This window comes from Triticum urartu, chromosome 7A, assembly GCF_056163025.1.
Source record: "Triticum urartu cultivar PI428250 chromosome 7A, HENAU_Tu73, whole genome shotgun sequence".
Lineage (NCBI taxonomy): Eukaryota > Viridiplantae > Streptophyta > Magnoliopsida > Poales > Poaceae > Triticum > Triticum urartu.
The window spans coordinates 654,224,910-654,248,817 of NC_141879.1; positions in this window are offsets into that span (position 1 = coordinate 654,224,910).

Here is a 23,908-nt window from a genome sequence, read left to right on the forward strand (position 1 = left end):
TTGAGGGAATTTTTGTTCTACCTTTAGATCCTCGTTGGGTTCGAAACTCTTACTTATCGAAAGAGGCTACAAATGATCCCCTATACTTGTGGGTTATCACCACATGCTCCACTTATGAGTGCGCTTGTTCTTCATGCCCATGATTTCATTGCGTTCGACTTTATTATGATGTTTCTTGTTGCTTATGCCTTGCAGGCTGAGCCGGCAGAAGAATCAGTCGATCACAGACTGGGGAGAGGAGCATAAAACTTATGTGACGGAGTGGAACCGATGGAAGTTCAGTAAATATGGGTGTCGGTGTCAAAACCGGCGGATCACGGGTGGGGGTCCAAAACTGTGCGTCTAGGATCGATGGTAACAGGAGACAGGGGACATAATGTTTACCCAGGTTCGGGCCCTCTCTATGGAGGTAATACCCTACGTCCTTCTTGATTGATATTGATGAATATGGGTGTTACAAGAGTTGATCTACCACAAGATCATGATGGCTAAACCCTAAAAGCCTAGCCTATATGAATATGGTAATGAATGTATCCTTTCCGGACTATCCCCTCCAGTTTATATAGACACCGAGGGGATCTAGGGTTTACATAGAGTCGGTTACATAAGAAGGAATCTTCATAGTCGCTCGCCAAGCTTGCCTTCCATGCAAGGAGAGTCCAATCCGGACTCAGGTATAGTCTTCGGCCTTCATGTCTTCACAGCCCATTAGTCCGGCCCATGGATAACAGGCCGGACACCCGAGGACCCCTTAGTCCAGGACTCCCTTAGTAGCCCCTGAACCTGGCTTCAATGACAAGGAGTTCGACGCACAGATTGTCTTCGGCATTGCAAGGCGGGTTCCTTTTTATCTGAACTTCAAGATAGTCTTCATATGCGATGATAGTATCCGAACCTGTCACACACACCATACATAACCGTAGAGAGAATATATATTTTTACACGAGTCTAATCCGCCGACAGTTTTTACAATATGACATCATGTCTATCCGGTCATAATTTCGAACTGTTTTTCGTCTACTGCTCCATGTTTCGAGACGCGGTTGTCATTGGCACATCTTGTCGAAGCAGAGATCGTGCCCCCTTATTATGGTATTCTCATCAATACGAGCGTGGGTGACCCAACCGTGCCGTTTTGCACGACCCTTGGGAATAGGCGAGTTCAAGGCGAGTGGGGAGACGCTTGATATTCGCGGCCTTCATAAGGGGATAAGGATTCCCTACCTTCACCCACACCTCAGCCCCTCCTCAGTCCTTCCGTTCCTGAGCTCCAGCGCCCAAGCTTCTAGCTTTTCCCTCAACCGGGAAAGCACTCCAAAAATGTCCAGATCCAGAGCTGGGGGTAAGTGGATGGCCTCCTCTGTCAATAAGAAGTATATCAAGGCACTCTGGGAGGCCGGATATCTGGCCAAGGAGATCGCTCACCGACTCTCGGATAAGGGACAGATTGTCCCTACTCCAGAGCCCCACGAGAGGGTTGTATTCCTCACGCATTTCGTCCGCGGGCTGGGTTTCCCTCTCCACCCCTTCGTCTATGGACTGATGTTTTACTACGGGCTAGACTTCCATGACCTAGCCCCCAACTTCATCCTCAATCACGGCATTCATTGTCGTGTGCGGGGCCTTCCTCCGCATCCTGCCTCATTTCGGCCTATGATTGAAGACCTTCAACGTGAAGCCGAAGGTGGTGACCGGCCAACAAGCAGAGTGCAGAGGTGCTATGGTGGGCAAGATGCCCAACGTCACCTGTCCCAAAGGCTCGTTCATGGAGACGGTGAAAGGGTGGCAATCGGGGTGGTTCTATATCACCGAGCCACGCGACGCCAACTAGGTGGCGTCCCCCGAATTCAGATCTGGATTCCCGATGCGGCTCACCTCCTGGCAAGAGAGGGGACTAACCTGGGGTCCCTCGAATGAACTGACTGGGCTCCAGACATGTGTCCAGAATATGATGGATAGGAAGATCAAGCTTGTCAATGTGGTCCAGGTCATGCTCATTCGTCGGGTTCTTCCGTGCCAACGCCAGACTTGCTATCTGTGGGAGTACGATCCGGCCAAGCACCAAACACTACAAGAACTCTTCAGCACAACACACGAAGAAATCTGGAAAGTGCTCTTCAAGGCCGGCGAGACGCCACCGCCCACGACCGAAGATCGCGGGCTTAGCTTAAAACGCCAGGCTAACCCGGTAAGCTCTTCTAATGTTTTCAAGGCGTACCCTTTACTAGCATATTTTGAGAAAAAAGCCTAAGCCTTCCTACCCGTGTTTTCAGGCCTGGATCAAGATAGCAGAGGGGATTAACAGTCCGGCTCCGCTTCCCGAAGACCAAGAATTCCCATTGTTGACGAAAATGCTTTTTCCAGCACCTTATGAGGTGCCGGACAAGACGGCCCAGAAAGCGGCCAAAGGGGCCAAGAAGGGCCTTCGCCGAAAAGGCGCTCCGGACATGATGTCCGAAGATGAGACTTCCTCTTCGTCCGCTGACGACGATGACGAAGAGGAAGAAGAAAGCGACTCCCCACCTGAAGTGGGGAGGAAGAAGAGAGTGGCCTCCACAAATCTGGAGGCGAAAGCGCCTAAAAGGGTTAGAGCTTCCCACGCGGATAACTCCGTGTGGGATGTGGACAGCAGTCCGGAGCAACCTCACCGGACTAAGCCTCAGGCCGCCTCGTAAGTACCAGGATCCGAAAACATCTAGCTTTCCCGGTTTGTGATATTGATATACCTTAAACCTTGTTATTGCAGTCCAGCGCGTGATGGCTCCCCGCGATCTTCGTCAGAGGGATCGCTAGACTCAAAGGATATGGCTAGCACGTCTCCGCCACCTTCTCATTCCGTCTCTCCCAAGGGTGACGACGAGGCGGTGTCGCAAAAGACCTTCCCCAATCGAGGGGGCTTCCATAGATCGTTGGGGCGGTGCCCCAGGACGATTCTTCAATTTCCGGACGCATGGGGAGAAAAAGCCCCTGCGAGGACAGGCGACGGGGGCCGGGTTCCCTTCCGACCTGAGCCGGATACCATTCTGGAGACCTATGTGGCTACGGAGTCCAGCGAACGGCATGCTCCGAAAGGAGGGAGTGTGCTTGTTCCGCCGGTGACCTCTATCCAACTAGAGGCACTGGATACCCTACTGGAGGCGCTACGAGGCGCCTCTATTGTGGATGCACACCGCACCCTTATGGGCACGGTAATAGAGAAGGTCCAGTTCATGAAAAGTGGGCTGACCGAAGCCTGCACTAGCCTTCTATCAGGCTTTGAGGTAAGTAATGCGTCTGTAGGAAGAATATCACAGTATCAGTAGCCCCTGATGCTCTGTTTGGTGTTCGGAAAGAAGAAGCCAAAAAGAGGATCGAAAAGAAATATCGGAGGAGTCTAACATGAGTTGTCTTTGTGAATAAGCAGGTGTCGCTGCAGGCTGCCACCGCTCGTGCTGCAAAGGTCTCCGGACTGAAGCGGAAACTGGAGCGGGCCGAGGAAGAGCTTGGCCTCATAAAGAAGCAGCTAGAGGATAGCCAAGGTATGTGCTGATCTGCTGGTACCTTTTAAGAAAAAAAATGAAAAGTCCATCCAGACTGAGTTCTCGTGAACTTTATTAGGGGCCACGACCGAGGTGGCAGCCCTCAAGAAGGCATTGGCCAAGGCCGAGGACAAAGCGGCCAAGGAACGTGCCACACGTGAGAAGCACGAGGCCCGGGTCGGCGAGGCGCAGCAACAGCTCCAGGACGCGATCAAGCGATTTGAGTCCTTGGAGCACGATTTTAAGGCGCAAGAGTCCGAACTGGTGAAGGCCCGCAGGAGCGCACAGGATGCACGAGCCGAAGCCCAAAACGCCCTCCAGGAAATTCAGGCAGCCAAGGAGATTGCGGCGGGTAATTCTTTCACCATGCACAGCAAGTATGTAAAAGAAACGTTCCATGTACTTATCCGAATTCAGGTTTTCCAGGGGCGTTTGCGGATCTGCCGCGCAGTATATCGGATGCTGCCGAGCATTACAGAGCCGAAGAAGGGATGTCTATGGAGAAGCTATTATGGTCCCAGTATCTTGGACCCGAACATCCGTTGCCGTTCCTCGACCAGCTGATGCAGTTGGTCGAGCTGCATAAGTCGGCAGAGCTAGCCATGAAGGACCTCATAGTCCGGATGTGGCCTGCCGAGCCTGTACCTAGCAGCTATTTCGGACTCGTTAAGCGGCTTGTAAATTCCTGTTCGCGGCTTGAAACCGTGAAGCGGTTGGTCTGTATTGAAGGTGCGCGTATGGCCTTTGCCCGCGTCAAGATGCATTGGGCAAAGCTGGATGCCAAGAAGCTGATGACCGGGGCACCGCCGAAGGGCAAGGAGCATCGTCGACCCGAGCTCTATTTTGATGGCGTCCTTGAGGGGTCCCGCCTTGTGGCGGAAAAATGTTCGAAGGATATCATTTTCCCATGAGAACATTTGTATTATCATGTCCTGTAATATGGAGCAGTGATGTTATGTATTATAATGCTTATGATTTACATTTTACCTCCTCTGCGACCATTTATGAAATCTGAGGGTTGACCAGCCATCGGCTTCTGCCCCCACGTAGACAGTACAAGGGTGTTCGGGATAAATCTAAACACTCTTTACTCCACATTCTGGTCCTTAAAGAAGGTGTTTAGCGCAACGAACAAGGCAATCAGACTATGCGGCCTTTACCGCCCTCACTTAGCCATAGGAGTTTGACAATTAAAAAAATTGGCGAAGCCCCTGGTATTCGGAAGGCCGAACTAGGGGCGTTATACACGCCTAATCGGAGGGATCGATTCTTCGCACCAAGCGGAAAAAATCTCTAACAATTTGGAACCTCTCGAACAGCTGACCGGCTCTCGCCGCATCATGACAGTCAGTTTTTGGCTTTCTCTATTGAGATGCTCGTCCGAAAAAACCGGGACACAATTGCAGTAGTTCTCCCTTTACTACCCTAGCCGATATAGCGGAATTTAAGGTAGTAAGCACAGGAGCCGGGCAACCCAAGTATTGACCAAAGACATGATTCAGAGCCGATGCATATGATGCTATAAGTTCGGGGTGCCGAACTATACTGAATAAAAGTGTCCGGACTTCTATTGCCGTAGAACGGGATGTAATGAAGCCCCTGGCGCAGTAATACGTACAATAGTGAACGTGTGTAATATATAATATACACAAAGGTGAGGAAACATGAAAAATTAAGTAATAAGCTGACGTCACCATTTATTCACCATTGTGATGTAATTAGTACGCCGAGGCGTACTTTGTGCGAGTAATGTGATAAGCAAGTAAAGCTATTTAACATGTCGCAACCAAGGGCGAGCTACGTGCGGGTATGTAATACAAGTATGGAAATCGTTTAATAGAGACCACTTGGGGATTCCCTTGTATGCCAGAGCTTCTTGCCTCCTTGGTGTGTTCTGTAAGCGGGTCGTCCATATAGACCTCGAAAAGAGAAAAGACCCGTGATAATAAAAAAAATAAAGGCGTGCGAACCCCAGGGTCGGTCAAGCCGCACTGTGGATCGCGAGCGAGTTATGCCTCCATCAGTACCCATGAGGTTTAGAGTGCGTAATTATGTACGCGCGGCACGGATGCCTTTTCCTCCTCGAGGCTGTGACAGAGGTCGAATTTACTAATTCAGCTCTTGACGAACCGAGCTACCCTTTTGCAGTGTAGTCCAGACCTTCTTAACAATGTCCAGGGGTTCAGCAGCCGGATTATGGTGCCGCTTGAGAAGGCCGCTCTGTACTTCTGCTGCTAGGGCTGCGGTATGTTACTCTATGTGGAGGGAACGTTATGTGTTTCCATTTGCTATAATGACGCCGCGTGGACCGAGCATCTTGAGCTTGAGATAAGCGTAATGCGGCACCGCGTTGAATTTAGTGAACGTAGTTTGTCCGAGCAGTGCGTGGTAGCCGCTGCAGAAGGGGACGATATCGAAGATTAGCTCTTCTCTTCGGAAGTTATCCGGGGAATCGAAGACCACCTCCAGCGTGATCGAGCCTGTACAGTGGGCTTCTATGCCTGGTATAACTGCTTTAAAGGTAGTTATCGTGGGCTTGATTCGTGAGGGATTAATGCCCATTTTGTGTACTGTATCCTGATAGAGCAGGTTGAGGCTGCTACCACCGGCCATTAGGACTCGTGTCATGTGAAATCCGTCGATGATTGCGTCCAGTACCAATGCGGCCGAATCGCCATGACGGATGCTAGTTGGATGATCACTACGATCGAAGGTGATCGGGAATGACCACCATGGGTTGAACTTTGGGGCGACTGGCTCTACCGCGTAAACGTCCCTAAGTGCGCGCTTGCGCTCCCATTTGGGGATGTGTGTAGCGTATATCATGTTCACCATTTTGACTTGAGCGTATAACAAGATGGCCATAGGTTTCACTAGGTGGCTTCTCTCAAGAGCATAAGTATTTTACGGTGGGTGAACAAATTACTATTGAGCAATTGACAGAATTGAGCATAGTTATGATAATATCTAGGTATGATCATGTATATAGACATCACGTCCAAGACAAGTAGACCGACTCCTGCCTGCATCTACTACTATTACTCCACACATCGACCGCTATCCAGCATGCATCTAGAGTATTAAGTTCATAAGAACAGAGTAACGCCTTAAGCAAGATGACATGATGTAGAGGGATACACTCATGCAATATGATGAAAAACCCCATCTTGTTATCCTCGATGGCAACAATACAATACGTGCCTTGCTGCCCCTACTATCACTGGGAAAGGACACCACAAGATTGAACCCAAAGCTAAGCACTTCTCCCATTGCAAGAAAGATCAATCTAGTAGGCAAAACCAAACTGATAATTGGAAGAGACTTGCAAAGATAACCAATCATACATAAAAGAATTCAGAGAATATTCAAATATTGTTCATAGATAAACTTGATCATAAACCCACAATTCATCGGTCTCAACAAACACACCGCAAAAGAAGATTACATCGAATAGATCTCCACAAGAGAGGGGGAGAACTTTGTATTGAGATCCAAAAAGAGAGAATAAGCCATCTAGCTAATAACTATGGACCCGAAGGTCTGAGGTAAATTACTCACACTTCATCGGAGAGGCTATGGTGTTGATGTAGAAGCCCTCCGTGATCGATGCACCCTCCAACGGAGCTCCGGAACAGACCCCAAGATGGGATCTCATGGATACAGAAAGTTACGGCGGTGGAATTAGGGTTTTGGCTCCATTTCTAGTGGTTTGGGGGTACATAGGTATATATAGGAGGAAGAAGTACGTCGGTGGAGCAATAGGGGGCCCACGAGCGTGGAGGGCGCGCCTGGGGGGTAGGCGCGCCCCCCTACCTCGTAGCCTCCCTGTTGGTTGCTTGACGTAGGGTCCAAGTCTCCTGGATCTTGTTCGTTCCAAAAATCACATTCCCGAAGGTTTCATTCCATTTGGACTCCGCTTGATAGTCCTTTTCTTCGAAACCCTAAAATAGGCAAAAAACAGCAATTCTGGGCTGGGCCTCCGGTTAGTAGGTTAGTCCCAAAAATAATATAAAAGTGGATAATAAAGCCCAATAATGTCCAAAACAGAAGATAATATAGCATGGAGCAATCCAAAAATTATAGATACATTGGAGACGTATCAAGCATCCCCAAGCTTAATTCCTGCTCGTCCTCGAGTAGGTAAATGATAAAAACATAATTTTTGATGTGGAATGCTACTTGGCATAATTTAATTGTAATTCTTCTTAATTTTGGCATGAATATTCGGATCTGAAAGATACAAGACAAAATTTTAATATTGACATAGAAATAATAATACTTCAAGCATACTAACTAAGCAATTATGTCTTCTCAAAATAACATGGCCAAAGAAAGTGCATCCCTACAAAATCATATAGTTTAGTCATGCTCCATTTTCTTCACACAAGAATGCTCTCATCATGCACAACCCCGATGACAAGCCAAGCAATGGTTTCATACTTTAGTAATCTCAAACTTTATAAACCTTCACGCAATACATGAGCGTGAGCCATGGATATAGCACTATGGGTGAAATAGAGTATAATGATGGGGATTATGTGGAGAAGACAAAAAAGGAGAACGTCTCACATCACCGAGGCTAATCAATGGGCTATGGAGATGCCAATCGATTGATGTTAATGCAAGGAGTAGGGATTGCCATGCAACGGATGCACTAGAGCTATAAATGTATGAAAGCTCAACAAAAGAAACTAGTGGGTGTGCATCCAACTTGCTTGCTCACGAAGACCTAGGGCACTTGAGGAGGCCCATTGTTGGAATATACAAGCCAAGTTCTATAATGAAAAATTCCCACTATTGTATGAAAGTGACAAAACAAGAGACTCTCTATCATGAAGATCATGGTGATACTTTGAAGCACAAGTGTGGAAAAAAGGATAGTAGCATTGTCCCTTTTTATTTATTTATTATTATTATTTTGGGCCTTATTTTTTTGGCCTTTCTCTTTTTTTATTGGGACAATGCTCTATTAAATGATGATCATCACACTTTTGTTTATTTACAACTCAATGATTACAACTCGATACTAGAACAAGGTATGACTCTATATGAATGCCTCCGGTGGTGTACTGGGATATGCAATGAATCAAGTGTGACATGTATGAAAGAATTATGAACGGTGGCTTTGCCACAAATACGATGTCAACTACATGATCATGCAAAGCAATATGACAATGATGAATGTGTCATGATAAACAGGATGGTGGAAAGTTGCATGGCAATATATCTCGGAATGGCTATGGAAATGCCATAATAGGTAGGTATGGTGGCTGTTTTGAGGAAGATATAAGGAGGTTTATGTGTGAAAGAGCGTATCATATCACGGGGTTTGGATGCACCGGCGAAGTTTGCACCAACTCTCAATGTGAGAAAGGGCAATGCACAGTACCGAAGAGACTAGCAATGATGGAAGGGTGAGAGTGCGTATAATCCATGGACTCAACATTAGTCATAAAGAACTCACATACTTATTGCAAAAATCTACAAGTCATCAAAAACCAAGCACTACGCGCATGCTCCTAGGGGGATAGATTGGTAGGAAAAGACCATCGCTCGTCCCCGACCGCCACTCATAAGTAAGACAATCAAAGAACACCTCATGTTTCAAATTTGTTATATAACGTGTACCATACGTGCATGCTACGGGACTTGCAAACTTCAACACAAGTATTTCTCAATTTCACAACTACTCAACTAGCACAACTTTAATATCACTACCTCCATATCTCAAAACAAGCATCAAGCATCAAACTTCTCTTAGTATTCAAAACACTCATAAGAAAGTTTTTACTAATCTTGAATACCTAGCATATTAGGATTATTTAAGAAAATTACCATGCTATTTAAGACTCTCAAAATAATCTAAGTGAAGTATGAGAGATCAATATTTTCTATAAAACAAATCCACCACCGTGCTCTAAAAGATATAAGTGAAGTACTAGAGCAAAACTATATAACTCAAAAGATATATGTGAAGCACATAGAGTATTCTAATAATTTCCGAATCATGTGTGTCTCTCTCAAAAGGTGTGTACAGAAAATATGATTGTGTTAAACTAAAATCAAAGACTCAAATCATACAATACGCTCTAAGAAAAACACATATCATGTGGTGAATAAAAATATAGCCCCAAGTAAAGTTACCGATGGAAGTAGACGAAAGAGGGGATGCCTTCTGGGGCATCCCCAAGCTTTGGCTTTTTGGTGTCCTTAGATTATATTGGGGGTGCCATGGGCATCCCCAAGCTTAGGCTCTTGCCACTCCTTGTTCCATAATCCGTCAAATCCTTACCCAAAACTTGAAAACTTCACAACACAAAACTTAAAATAGAAAATCTCGTGAGCTCCGTTAGCGAAAGAAAACAAAAGACCACTTCAAGGTACTGTAATGAAATCATTATTTATTTATATTGGTGTTAAACCTACTGTATTCCAACTTCTATATGGTTTATAAACTATTTTACTAGCCATAGATTCATCAAAATAAGCAAACAACACACGAAAAAGAGAATCTGTCAAAAACAGAACAGTCTGTAGTAATCTGTAGCTAGCGCAAGATCTGGAACCCCAAAAATTCTAAAATAAATTTCTGGACGTGAGGAATTTATCTATTAATCATCTGAAAAAATAATTAACTAAATACAACTTTCGAAATAAAAATGGCAGAAGTTCTCGTGAGCGCTAAAGTTTCTGTTTTTACAGCAAGATTAACAAGACTTTCCCCAAGTCTTCCCAACGGTTCTACTTGGCACAAACACTAATTAAACACAAAAAACACAACCAAAACAGAGGCTAGATAAATTATTTATTACTAAAAAGGAGCAAAAAGCAATGAATAAAAATAAAATTGGGTTGCCTCCCAACAAGCGCTATCGTTTAACGCCCCTAGCTAGGCATAAAAAGCAAGGATAGATCTAGGTATTGCCATAATAGTAAGATAGATCATTAAAACTCATTTCATATTATCTACGTTTGGAAGCAAGTTTTCTTTGAGGCAAGTAAAAGTAATCAAAAGGGCTAAATTTAATGGGACAAAAGTCCCCAAGATCAACTTTGGGAGGTATAGGTTCCTCCTTTGGCCCTTCGTATTGCACAACCAATTCATCATTATAAGCATTCTTTTGATAGAACTTTGTGAGCCTATACTCAAGAGAACTATTTCATTATTTCGAATGGCCAAATCATCATTAAGTTCAGAAATTCTATCAACTAAAACATTGGTAGGAACCCTTTTTCTAAGATTTTCATTGAAAGCAACATAGTCTAGAGATTGAAAACGCATTATTTCTTCTTGATCAAAAAGGATAGCCTCTATGGGAGGATGGCAAGCGTCCACCCTATAATGCGCAAAGATTTATTTGGCCTCTTTTATTATGAATCTAAACTCATGAGCCAAAAAGATAGTAGCGGCACACTTAACAGAAGATGCTCAATATTAGAAAATTCTAGGAAAATCCTTTGTATGCAAGGGTGCATGTGCATGAATTGTCTTTCAAGTTCAACTACAAGCATGGCAATAGCGTCTGCAAGACTACTAGTTCTATGAAGGATAGAACTACCCATAGAAGGTAAAGCACCGGCACAAGTAAAGAAATCTTGGATAACTCCTTTTCCAATAATATTACCACTACCAATACGGAATTTTTTTGTATGTAAGATAGGGGGTTCTTCAGCAGGAGCATCTGAATTTTTCATGATATTATTATTGTCCATATCGAAAATAATTTCCCCAATTTCAGACATAACGGGAGATAGGGCAAAAGGAAAAAAAGGCAAATAGAGAAAGAGAGGGAGGATAGCAAGAGAGAGAGGGGGGAGAGAGAGAGGGCGAATAAAACGGCAAGGGTGAAGTGGGGGAGAGGAAAACGAGAGGCAAATGGCAAATAATGTAATGCGGGAGATAAGGGTTGGTGATGGGTACTTGGTATGTTGACTTTTGTGTAGACCTCCCCGGCAACGGCGCCAGAAATCCTTCTTGCTACCTCTTCAGCACTGCGTTGGTTTTCCCTTGAAGAGGAAAGGGTGATGCAACAAAGTAGCGTAAGTATTTCCCTCAGTTTTTGAGAACCAAAGTATCAATCCAGTAGGAGGCTACGCGTGAGTCCCTCGCACCTGCACAATACAAATAAATCCTCGCAACCAACGCGATAAGGGGTTGTCAATCCCTACACGGTCACTTACGAGAGTGAGATCTGATAGATATGATAAGATAATATTTTTGGTATTTTTATGATAAAGATGCAAAGTAAAATAAAAGCAATGGAAATAACTAAGTATTGGAAGACTAATATGATGAAGATAGACCCGGGGGCCATAGGTTTCACTAGTGGCTTCTCTCAAGAGCATAAGTATTTTACGGTGGGTGAACAAATTACTATTGAGCAATTGACAAAATTGAGCATAGTTATGAGAATATCTAGGTATGATCATGTATATAGGCATCACATCCAAGACAAGTAGACAAACTCCTGCCTGCATCTACTACTATTAGTCCACACATCGACCACTATCCAGCATGCATCTAGAGTATTAAGTTCATAAGAACAGAGAAACGCCTTAAGCAAGATGACATGATGTAGAGGGATAAAATCATGCAATATGATGAAAATCCCATCTTGTTATCCTCGATGACAACAATACAATACGTGCCTTGCTGCCCCTACTGTCACTGGGAAAGGACACCGCAAGATTGAACCAAAAGCTAAGCACTTCTCCCATTGCAAGAAATATCAATCTAGTAGGGCAAACCAAACTGATAATTCGAAGAGAATTGCAAAGATAACCAATCATACATAAAAGAATTCAGAGAAGATTCAAATATTGTTCATAGATAAACTTGATCATAAACCCACAATTCATCGGTCTCAACAAACACACCGCAAAAGAAGATTACATCGAATAGATCTCCACAAGAGAGGGGGAGAACTTTGTATTGAGATCCAAAAAGAGAGAAGAAGCCATCTAGCTAATAACTATGGACCCGAAGGTCTGAGGTAAACTACTCACACTTCATCGGAGAGGCTATGGTGTTGATGTAGAAGCCCTCCGTGATCGATGCCCCCTCCAGCGGAGCTTCGGAACAGCCCCCAAGATGGGATCTCGTGGATACAGAAAGTTACGGCGGTGGAATTATGGTTTTGGCTCCATTTTTGATGGTTTGGGGGTACGTAGGTATATATAGGAGGAAGAAGTACGTCGGTGGAGCAATAGGGGGCCCATGAGGGTGGAGGGCTCGCCTGGGGGGGTAGGCGCGCCCCCCTACCTCATGGCCTCCCTGTTGGTTGCTTGACGTAGGGTCCAAGTCTCCTGGATCTTATTCATTCCAAAAATCACGTTCCTGAAGGTTTCATTCCGTTTGGACTCCGTTTGATATTCCTTTTCTTCGAAACCTTAAAATAGGCAAAAAAAACAGCAATTCTGGGCTGGGCCTCCGGTTAGTAGGTTAGTCCCAAAAATAATATAAAAGTGGATTATAAAGCCCAATAATGTCCAAAACAGAAGATAATATAGCATGGAGGAGTCAAAAATTATAGATACGTTGGAGACGTATCAGTGTCATAGGTGTTATCGCCTTTGCTTCGGCGTTTGTGTCTCTTCCGTCGGAGCTTGCTGGTGTTATTTTTAGCCTCAGAGGGGCCTGCTTCGTTGGCTGTGTTTGTACTGCGAGCCAACCAACTATCTTCTCCCGCGCAAAAGAGGGTCATAAGTGCCGTGAGGGCTGCCATGGATCTTGGCTTTTCTTGGCCGAGGTGGCGGGCTAGCCATTCGTCACGGATGCTGTGTTTAAAGTCCGCTAGGGGTTCGGCATCCGGACAGTCAACGATCTGGTTCTTTTTGGTTAGGAACCTAGTCTAGTATTTTCTGGCTGATTCTCCGGGTTGTTGAACTGTGTGGCTTAGGTCATCGGCATCGGGTGGCCGGACATATGTACCTTAGAAGTTGTCGAGGAAGGCTTCTTCCAAGTCCTCCCAGCCGTCGATGGAATTTTCAGGCAGGTTGTTCAGCCAGTGGCGAGCTGGTCCTTTGAGATTTAATGGGAGGTATTTGATAGCGTGGAGGTCATCTCCTCGGGCCATGTGGATGTGGAGAATAAAATCTTCGACCCATACTGCGGCGTCGGTTGTTTCGTCGTATGATTCGATATTGACGGGCTTGAACCCCTCGGGGAAATCATGGTCCAACACCTCATCTGTGAAGCAGAGAGGGTGTGCGGCACCTCTATATTGGGCCGCATCACGGCGCACCTCTGATGGAGTGCGTCTGCGGTTATCGGCCCAGGTGTGACTAGGTTTGCCATGCCCGAATAGGTAGCCGTCATCCCGAGTCGGGAAGCGTCCTCGCGATCCGTTGATTGATCTGGTGTGTCCTGCTCTGCTGTCCAGCTCCTGCCGAAGGTCGTATGTATGGTCCCGAGCTGTTCTGTCCCTGTTTTTACGAGGTGGTGGGGCGGGCTGTTGTTTGTCCTGAGTTGCCGCTTTATCCCGACCGCGGCGTGGTCGGTCCGCCGCACTATCCTGACCGCATGGTGGTCGGTCTGCCGCACTATCCTGACCACAAGTTCGAAGTTCCATTGACGTAGATACCGCGGGCTGCCGAGTCCATGTGTGGCTCCAACGCCGGGGACTCTATGGCTTCTTTGCTCCGGTTCTAAGGCTGTTGCAGCAGCAGGGACCATCCACTGGATGTGATCCGGTGACAGATTTAGGTCATGTTCATCGGGGCGAGGGGAGAGATCGCTGCGGTCTCAAATCCATTGAAGATTAAGTCTCCACGGATATCCGTGACGTAGTTCAAGCTTCCGAACCTGACCTGGTGGCCAGGGGCGTGGCTATCGATCTCCTCCAGATGGCCAAGCGAGTTGGCCCGCAGTACGAAGCCGCCGAACACGAAAATCTGTCTGGGGAGGAAGGTTTCTCCTTGGACAGCGTTGCTGTAGACGATTGAAGGAGCCATCGAACCTTTCGTGGACGGCACAGTGGAACTCTCAATGAAAGCACCAATGTCGGTGTCAAAACCGGCGGATCTCGGGTAGGCGGTCCCGAACTGTGCGTCTAGGATCGATGGTAACAGGAGACAGGGGACACAATGTTTACCCAGGTTCGGGCCCTCTCTATGGAGGTAATACCCTACGTCCTGCTTGATTGATCTTGATGAATATGGGTGTTACAAGAGTTGATCTACCACGAGATCGTGATGGCTAAACCCTAAAAGCCTAGCCTATATGAATATGGTAATCAATGTATCCTTTCCGAACTATCCTCTCCAGTTTATATAGACACCGAGGGATCTAGGGTTTACATAGGGTCGGTTACATAAGAAGGAATCTTCATAGTCGGTCGCCAAGCTTGCCTTCCACGCCAAGGAGAGTCCAATCCGGACTCAGGTATAGTCTTCGGCCTTCATGTCTTCACATCCCCTCAGTCCGGCCCATGGATAACAAGTCGGACGCCTGAGGACCCCTTAGTCCAGGACTCCCTCAATGGGGAGAGGAGAGTGACTGACTGGAATGCTTACGAGAGCCAACACATGAGGTGGTATGATGATGGCCATAAGCACCATCTTCGTCTCAGGCCTGGGTGGACGAGGATGACATCGCTGAGCTGGAGAGGGATGACCCCGAGGAAGAGGCCTACCAGACCGGCATCAGAGACATGCAAAGTGGATTTAGGGAGTTTGCACCCCTCATCAACAGAGTGGTAAGTTTGAATTGACGGTTGTATTTAAATTATTTTATTCGTCATCGTGACTGACTTATGCCTTTGCAGTCTGGTGAGCTGAACAGATGCATCTTTGAAGCCTCAGATGCACTAGGTGATACACTCGGGAGTGTACAATCTGAGAACAAAATGAGGGGGACGATGAAGGTACAATTTCAACCTCCTCGGAACAGATGCATCTTGTTCACTTGCAATCATAAATCTGATACTTATTATGTCCTTGTTTCGTTGTGAGTGCAAAAGTTCGTGAAGTGTTGTCGCAAGCTGGTAGACCTGCTTGGGTGTGCTGGAGCTGGGTCAGTTGAAGCTTATCATCCTGCAGCCACAGAGGGTCACATCGGCTCATTGAGCCATGTTCCCTTGTCGTCTAGGTTGGTTGAGGAGGAGGATGAGGAGGAGGCCACACATGAAGAAGAGGAGGAGGAGGCCTATCATGAGGAAGGGGAGGATGAGAGCAATGGGGAGGAGGAGTACGATGAAGATTACGGACCTCCACCAACTCAATCATCTCAACCATCTCAGCTGCCGAAGAGGAATCCGAAGAAGAAGGATTTGCTGAGTCTGGACCCTTTCCAGAGACCGGTTACTTGACGGCCCAAGAAGAAGACTGGAGAGACTCGTTCAAAGAAGAACGAGGACCGTACCTCCAAGAGGAGAAGGATCAAGTAATTCTGCTTTTGGATACTTGGCTCTTGTAGTTGGGTTGTCTAGTGGTTGTGAAACTACGTGGAACTATGTGTTTCCTATTTGTGAAACTATGTGGAACTCCGTTTGCTAATTAGTTGAACTTCATTTGACATGTCTATTTAGTTCAACTTTTATTAATGTGTGTGTGATCCCCAGGTTTAATTGATTGGGATCTGTTTTTTAGACTCTATATCATTGCTGTGATATTGTTTTTGAAAAGAAGCCAGCAAATAAACTTGGAAACAGGCAAACACATGACCCTACTGCCAAGGACCCTGACGGTAGGGTCAGACAGCCTACCGCCAGGGAAGTGCTTTTTTTGTCACAGAGAGCATTCTTCCTATTCCAAGACCCTACCGCCAACCCCCCCCCCCCCAGGTACGTTCAAACAACCTACAGCCAGGCCGCTTTGATTTTTTGTTAGAGAACCTTTCGAAGGCAAAAACCCAAGCCACCCCCTACCGCTAGGGGTGCTGATGGTAGGGTCAGACAGCCTACCGCCATAGTCCCTGGCGGTAGGGTACTAATCCAGGTCAGCATGTGGAGACGGCCGTTGTCCCCCTCCGTCGCACCCTACCGCCAGGGACCCTGGTGGTAGGCTGTCTAACCCTACCGCCAGCACCCCTGGCGGTAGGGATGAAAATGGAGTGCAAAACGGAAATGGAAATGGAATTTTTTTATGCGGAAACGGAAACAAAAATGGAATGGTGTTTTCCAATGGAACACACGTGAAAAGAAACTTTCCGTTTCAGTTAATAAGAAATTTCCGTTTGTACTATAGGCCTATGTTTGCTTTGTAGCCTAACTACCAAACAACACATAATGGCACAATGAGTAGAATGAGCAAAATGTATCATTTGAGTACCAACTTTTACTACCACACACATACTCAACTAGACCCTATATGGAATTGTCATGTACTACTACAATACTATCCTATATTACCAACACAACCATATTATTTTTAGCCATGTTAACAATTCGATCAATTCGTTTGTTTTTTGTTTGTATTTCTCTATGATCCAAGGGGGTTTTAAGTTCCAGTCAACACACAGTTTTATTTCAGTGTCCGCTTTTTATTCGCTCCGTGTTTGTTTCCAATAGTATTTGTTTCCATATTCATTTCCGGATTTTTGTAGTCGTTTTCGTTTTTGCAAAAAAAAAATGAAAACAAATATGATAGCACTAAATTCCATCCGTTTCCGTGTCATTTTCATCCCTGCCTGGCGGTAGCGAAAGGGTCAAATCCCGAAATTATTTCCAACCGGGGTCAGATCCTGAATTGGTATGTGAAAAGGGTCAAAACATGAAATTCGGCCGCACCCGGTGTCTGCTCTGCAGTAGGCCCCGATGTGTCATGCCGACGTGGAGCGGCGCGTGGACATGAAGCTGGGCGTGAATGCGAACAGTACAGCTCCAAGGCCCACGGCAGCGGGGGAGGTCAACATCATTGTCCACTGCAGCCGCCAGCCATAGCAGATGCCCATCAGCGGCGATGACTACTACTGCCCGGAAGTTGTTCGGCGATGTACAGCTGCTGGACTACGACCAATTCTTGGTCGCCGGCCGCATCTCGGAAATTAAGGGCATACGAATCTCGGCCCATCGTCATGCAACGTCGCCGATGGCATATTGCAGAGCGATGAAATCATAAGATGAAGGAGCATGCCTTCTTGCTGAATACGACCTGCGAGAACAATCACCGTGCCCTTTTGTTTTCCAAGCTAAGAGTACGTCTGCACTTGCGCACATCTGTCTGTCCCCATGTCTCCCAAGCCTAACTAATGGACACTACGACGGGCTAACAAAGGATAATGGCAGTGATCAATTTCATCATCTTTGTAGTCAATGAAGCGAGACTCGATAGGCCGAATTACATGTGTTAGAACTTAGAACTATCATGTGGTTTGAGATGGAAGGTTTCAAGAGTGAAGGACTTGAATAAATAAGAAGCGCAAGTAGCAGGTAGACAAATAAACCGAAGTAGTTTCAAGCATTGAATTGTTATAAAGCGAGGAGGAAGTGTTCTAAAGAGCACCCCTGCCGACATCCGGCAAAGCCATGACCGACAACCTCGACGACAGGGCTCCTATCTGCAGTAGTTGGGCGGCGTACAACGATGTACACCATACATGCGGTGATTCAAGTACTGCTGACTGTCATTAATGCTCCGTCAATCTTCTAAATCTCACGAGACGTCGGGATACAGAACGTGGTGCCCAAGGGGATCTCACCAGCGACGATATGACACAATGGTTTTATCCAGCTTTGGGCCCTAGGTTAGTACCTGCGTTCCGTCCTCAAGCTTTTTAATCTGAGTTACTCCCTCCTTTCATGTATATAAGGCCTAATGCATTTTTCGAGACAAACTTTGATCACATGTTACAGCAATGATATATGGTATGCAAGTTACATAAAGCATACTATCAAATCCGTACGTGAAAGGAGTTTCTCGTGATATAATTTTCACAGTATATATTTCATAATTATTAATCTCATCAATAGTCAATGACAAGAAGGAATATACATTTCATAATTATTAATCTTATCAATAGTCAACCTCGAAAATTGTATTAGGCTCTATATATATGGATGGAGAGAGTATACACTTTGGGCTCCAGCTCACCCTACTTGCCAGCCTTAGGTGACTGGCTTTGGCTACCCGCTTGGGGATCCAGTACAATCCTGTAACTGCATGTCCATAATCATGTATTACTCCTTTCGTAAACTAATGTAAGAGCATTTAGAATACTAAAATAGTAATCTAAACGCTTTTATATTAGTTTATAGAGAGAGTACCTTATAAGTGTCCCCTCGAGTACTGCATGTCCCTAAAATGAACACCCATATAGATGCTACAACCCAAGTTCAGCCATACTAAGAGCGTATCTGACCAATCTCCTACAATTTAGAGGAAGATACGCCCGAGCATATCTGCTCCTCTAAGAAAGTGTCGTTTCTAGCTGATCACCTATACTTAATTCCTTCAAAAACAAACGACGGACTCAAACATCATCAAATGATAATGATCATATAATATGAGTATGGTGGCCCCCAAAATAAGCATACAAACTCCACCTCATTTCTCGTGAAATGATTGATTTCATGACTAGACAATTTGGTCCAGTTGGTGTAGATTTCAATTTTCAAGGGGTGTGAGTGTATTCATGCACGACCCGAGCATCTGTGCAAAACCATGTAGCAATCACCGTGCCTCTCGTCATGTAATCCACATACAACAAAAGCTTTTTCCAGTACATTGTGCGATGTCGATGCTCATACCACAAGCTTAACCAACAACCAGAAAAAGAAAAAAAAAGTACACCTGAGAACATATAAGGCCTCTCCCAATGCTCCACCTTGTACGGGTGCTAAGCATGCCATGTAGACGAAAAATCTGATGTGGCAAGGCATTTAAGGCCTCCTTTGGTTTGGAGGAATTTCATAGAAATTCTAGAGGATAGGATTCTTATAGAATTTTTTCCTTTAGAGCCTTTTGGTTCATAGAAATGGATTCCTATTCATACATAGGATTGGTTTCTATCCTCCATATTTCATAGGAAAATAAAAATGAGCCTAAACTCAATGGAAAAATTCTTTTGGTGTCAACCAAATGACATCTCGTTTTCTATTCCTACTCATAGGATTTTAGATACATATCATCTCATTTCCTACAAAATTCCTATTCCTACGATAATCTTATCCTATGAACCAAAAAGGCATAAGAGGAGATGAGTTTGGTGACCCCAGGAAGAATCAATGCCAAGCGCGTGAACCTAGGCAAAACATTTAAATGAAGCAAACTCACCAATGCATGAGAGAGTTTAGTAGCTAAATTATTAAATGAAGGGAGCTTAGCTACAAGAAGCTAAACACCTATACATTGGGGAGTTTGGTTGCTAAGCTATTTAATATGCTTAGCACCCCATCTAAGCACCGGTCCATTGAGATCAGCCTAGTACTCCCTCCATTCCCTTATACAAGGCCACAAACTCATATTACAAGTATCAAGATAAAATTTAATGACTTCTTTGTAAGTCAACTTTTTTTTAGTTAACCGGGATCATTAATACACCACAAACATGCAACAAATGAATGGGAAGGAAGTGGATGAGTGTCATTATGACTACATGCATGTAAATATTAAAAAAATAGTAGTACGAAGAAACATCATTAATTTTTGCCTCGATTACTGTTGGTGACCTTGTAATGATGCAAAATGTATTTTTGATAGTGGCCTTGTATAAGGAAATGGAGGGAGTACAAAAAACATTAATCATTTATTTAGAAAAAAGTTAATCATTGGATTTTCCTCTGTTCACTTTTATAAGGCCTTGTACACATTTCAGACATCATACAAAACAGGTCAATTTCAATTGTGTGAAACGACTTATAAAAGTGAACACAGGGAGTATAACAAAGGTTTCATATGCATATGAAAAATATACGTGTATGAAAAAAGTAAACATCAGAACATATACACTAAAAATGTTAATCATATATTTAGAAATGTTAAAACATGCATAATCGTTTTCGATATACATAAAAAATGTACATTATGTTTGAAAAAGGTAGAGATGTGTTGAAAAACCTACAAAATCATAAGAAAAACATGAACCACAATGAAAATCAAAGAAAAAACAAAAACAAGAAAAAATAAATAAAGTAAAATAAAGAATAAAAAGGAAAACCCAATGAAAACCTAGCAATAACTCCAAAGAAAAAAAGTGGGAAACGAACAAAAAGAAGAAAATCCAAAGAAAACTGAAGGAAACCGATAAAACTAAGAAAGAAACAAATAATAGCACTGAAGTAAAAGAATAACAGAGAAAACGAAAAATAAACATGAAGAAACTAGGTGAACGAGGGAACTGGCGAAGCGAAGGCCAGCGACAGAGATCGAGTTAACACAAGCGTGAAACTGGGCCGGCCTAAATTGGACCGACTGATTTCTGGCTGATGCAAACCGCCTCGCCAGCCATCCGATCAAAGTTGATCGTGCAGCGCTGCGCGTCCATCTGGACCACGCAGCAACGAGACCCACTCGTTCTTCCACCACACACGCGATCCCGATTTTTCCTATTTCTTTCTCCTCTCTGACCTCTCGTCATGGGCCTCGCCGGAGCATCTGCCCACGGCGTGCAGCACCCCCGCGGTGACCTGCAGCATCCCAGTAGCCGTCGACCCGCCGTACACATGTCGTCTTCTAGCATCCGCGGCACCCGTCGTTGTGCTCAGTATTGCCGAGCGCCGTTGGCACCGTCCGCCGCTGCTGCATCGCAGCATCTCAGTGCGCCGCCGTGCTGCATCACAACTTCTGTCGCCACTGCCGTGTGCTTCATCGCAGAACCCCGTCGGCGTCGCGCTGCGCTACAGTGAAGCTTCACCGGCGGCCATCGGGTGCTGCGGTGGAGCTTTGATGGGGCAGCCACGCGGTGGTGACGTTGCAGTGAAGCTTGGCGACGGCCGTCGGTGTGCTGCCACGGAGCACCGCCATGACGGTGTTGGGCTGCAGCGAAACATCGCGGAGGTTGCAGTGAAGCACCACGGGGGACGTTGGAGCTCCGGCGAGGTTGCCATGAAGCGTCGTCGAGCGCCGCCGAAGCTGCAGTGAAGCTCCGCGAGCTCCAGCGAGGTTACAGTGAAGCACCTCGGGGGTAGTTAGCTCCGGCGAGGTTGCAATGAAGCGCCGCCGAAGCTGCAGTGAAGTGCCGCGAGCTCCCGCGAGGTTACGGTGAAGCGCCGCGAGGGTCGTTGGAGCTCTGGCGAGGTTGCAATGAAGCGTCGCCAAAGCTGTAGTGAAGCGCCGCAAGTTCCGACGAGATTGCGGTGAAGCGCCGTAGGGGTCGTTGGAGCTCAGGCGAGATTGCAATGAGGCGCAGCCAAGCGCTGCTGGAGCTGCAGTGAAGCACTGCGGGGGTCATGGGAGCTCCGGCGAGGTTGTCGTGAAGCGCCACCGGGCACCGTCGGTGCTGCAAGCTGCTGTCATGGGTGTTGGCGCGCTGCTGCGTGGTGCTACCCATGGGAGCTGGCTGATTTGTACAGCTGTAGAGCGTCTAATCGGAGGGCTGTGGAGGCGGTTTAATTTTGATTAAAATCATTCGGATAATTTGTAGTATCCACCATTACTAATGAGTACGGCTTTTTCTGAAAAAAACCCAATGAGTACGGCTTTGTCTCAAAACAAAAAACCAATGAGTATGGCTTCACGTAAAAAAAACCAATGAGTACGGCTATAGCGGGAGCAACTAGTTAACGAGCGCTCCTTCGAAAGCCTCGCAATGATCAGCGCCACTTCGCGCTCTCAGCCATTTGCTACGTGTCGCGCTTTAGATGCTCCTTTCGGATTTTTTTTTATTTTTCCGCATGTGTTTTCAGCTTTTTAAATGGTTTTTTCGATGTTTTGGTTTTCCCCTAGTCTTTTTAGCTTTTCGATCAAAAAAAATTTTGAAAAAAAAATTTTTGTGCGTGAAAAAACACGTTTTCTTTTTTTTTTCCCTTTCGCGAAAGTCACGGTTTTTCTTCCGCGAGAGGCACGGTTGTGCTTTAGCAAGAGTCACGGCCGTGCCTTTCGGAAACAAAAGAAAACGCGTTTTCTTTTTTTTTCTTTCGCGAGAGTCACGGTTTTGCTTCCGCGAGAGGCACGGTTGTACTTTCGCGGGAGTCACGGCCGTGCCTCTCGGAAAGGGAAAAACAAAACGCATTTTTTGTTTTTTTTCTTTCGGGAGAGTAACGGTTTTGCTTCCGCGAGAGGCACAGTTGTGCTTTCGCGAAAGTCACGGCCGTGCCTCTCGGAAAGGAAAAAAAATACGCGTTTTTTGTTTTTTTTTCTTTCACGAGAGTCACGATTTTGCTTTCGCGAGAGGCACGGTTGTGCTTTCGCGAGAGTCACGGCCGTGCCTCTCGGAAATGAAAAAAAATGTGTTTTCTGTTTTTTTCCTTCCACGAGAGTCATGGTTTTGCTTCCATGAGAGGCATGGTTGTGATTTGGCAAGAGACACGGACGTGCCTCTTTCGGAAAGGGAAAAAAACCATGCTTCCGGTCCGGTTTTTTCGCCCAGTTTTTTTCATCTGGTTTTTTCATGAAAAAAAAGTTCATCAAAACCTATTAATATGGGATCTAGTTTTGAAGATCTCGACGCAAAGAATCCAACGGTGAAAACGGTTCGAGATTTGGACGCACGGTTTAAGAGATAAAACGTTTTGAATAAACGGATCTATGAAAAAAAGGAAAACTCCCAGGTTGTGACAAGTGACGCGCTGCATGTACGCCACTTGTCGCGACATGGAAAAGTGGAGTGCTCTTTGCAACGAGTACTCCTTAATTAGTGATTTCGGGCTATAGCTCCTGCACACTGGTGTAGCCTCACAACACATATGTGTTGGCAATTCCTATTTGACGCTCCCAAGCGTCGAACTGCAGCGCCGTCAAACGGGCCGACCCACTTGAGCGTTAAAGCAGTGCCAGGCAAACTTTTTTTCTTTTGTCAGTTTGTCGATTTTTTCCTTTTTTATTTTTTATTTTTGTTTCTGTTTGTATTTCTTTTTCTTTTACCTTATTTTAAAATTTTATTTTTTATTTTTACCACTTCATTTTCAAAAAATGTTTGAAATTATAAATTTCGTTCACGATGTCAAAAATTGTTCACGGTTATAAAAAGAATTAACTTTTGAAAAAATTGTTTACAATTCAAAAAAAATTCAGCGTATATCACAAAGAACGTGCAATATGTATTTAAATATTGTTTAGTGTATATCACAATATGTTCAATGTGTATTTAGAAATTATTCATTGTATACCACAAAAACGTTCAATGTGTATGTCAAAATTATGCAGAATATATTTAAAAAAGTTTAATGTGTATTTATAAAGTATACAACATATATTACAAAAATAATTCAATGTATATTTTGAAATTTCAGCTTGTATAGCTTTTTTCTAGTTTTTCAAAAAAAAATCACTTTTAGTTGTTTCGCATTTTAAAG